The sequence below is a fragment of the Penaeus monodon genome, chromosome 28, assembly GCF_015228065.2.
Source record: "Penaeus monodon isolate SGIC_2016 chromosome 28, NSTDA_Pmon_1, whole genome shotgun sequence".
In the NCBI taxonomy this organism is placed as follows: domain Eukaryota; kingdom Metazoa; phylum Arthropoda; class Malacostraca; order Decapoda; family Penaeidae; genus Penaeus; species Penaeus monodon.
In genome coordinates, this window is record NC_051413.1 from 33,294,861 (window position 1) to 33,296,641 (window position 1,781).

Here is a 1,781-nt window from a genome sequence, read left to right on the forward strand (position 1 = left end):
CTGAAAAATTAAAGAACATGAAATCCTGACTTAGAATTTCCATCCTCCGTCTCCCTCGTTCATCGTATGTCGATACTGCGTCGCTCGATCCGAGTCCATAGGCCGAGTTTCTGCTGCCTGGTCTGAATTTTCTTTATTTTCTTAATTTGGGCGTATGTGAGTGTTGAGGCCTAAAGAGGGGGGATAGAAAATTAATAAAATGCTGTTTGATCGGCGTGCCAGAGGTCAGGTCACGTGGAAGAGAAGGTCAAAATAAGGAAGAGGGATATCTGTATAAGGAGATTCACAAGGCCTCGTTTGTTACATTGTCTTGGGCCCTGGGTGCATTCGAACTTAATCATTAAGTCTGGAACAAATAATTCTATCACCAATCCATGCATACTGTTTATATGTGGTTTTATATATTCTAGGTATTTGTTGATTTAATATAGGAGAACTAAAAGAATTAATGTAAATTTGTGAGATAAATGTTTCTGAAACGGGAGAATCGAATGCACCGGAGCGAGGAGTAGCGGGCTGCGAAGGTGTGCGGCTGGACCGGTCAGACACCAGCTCCCCGCCCGAGGTCACCATACTGACTGTGACGTCACGCGTAACCCTCCTATAGCCACCACTCGACACATTCATCTCAGCCAATCAGAGACAAGTCACGGCGATCTTCCATACTGTCACAAAGATGGCAAGTTATTACCGCCTCCCCAGCGGCTGCTTTCCTTATACAGTTCCATGGAGACAAGAACGCATTAATTTCTTCTCCTATTTTACTTGCATTCACGAGTAGCTCTGTCCACTGATCATTCAGCCAAAGAGGTAAAAGTAGCGGAGAAGTAGAAGGCGTCGATCCCAGGTCATCCAGCCCTCGGCGGAGGGGCGGCGGAGGGGCCAGGTGGCGGGCCGCGAGCGAGCCCCACTTCCCGCCCGCCAGCAGCAGCAGCCTACGCCGGGGTCTCGCGCACGCAACGCCACTCAACACCTTGTTTATTTCTTTGTTTGCCGAAGTCGCCAACGGCGCTTCCCGATCGCGGAAACGGAAAAAGCATCCGGAGGGACTAGACATTTCCAGAGAAAGGGAAGGAGACAGACACGAGCCAAGAAAGGAAGCGGCGCGGGCCGCCAGGTGGACGCGTCGGGGCTCCGGCGGCCGGGAATGTATCTAAATTCCAAAAAAATGAGTCACACGAACGGCCAACGTCCGGCGGTGCGCAGCGGCCTTCCACCTGTCGTCACGGCGCACACGTTAGGGCTACTTGGCCATGTTCTCAGCACATGAAATTCGATCTTATAACCTGTGAGTCTGGCATTGTTTTCCCGCAGATTGAAAAAGCGTGTCAGTAGTTCGCATGCCTGACCAAAATTATTAATATTATCCCTTTTATGATTGTAATACAAATGCATTCGAATACGAAAAGCAAAAGCAAAAAAAAAGGCGGGGGAAATTTACAACACAGTTTAGGTTCTAATGCCATATCAGATATAACCATAGGATCGAATTTCATCTCCTCGGTGCATATACTGCCCATTTTATCAGGCTTATTTCTGCACGGCGAAATCCACCCTTACTTTCATCCACACTGGAGACACAATCACAAAAGAGGTTAGCCTTTCCCAAAGACCTCTCCCTTTACGCCAAAGACATCCCACAAAACAGATAATTCAAAGGAAAATTGGCGTTTCGAGGAGTCTGGCAACTCTGACCACCTGAGGTTAGGAGTGAAGGATACCCAGAAATACCATATCACTCGTTTTCTTTGACAAAAGTCTCTTCCACTACGTTCTATCAC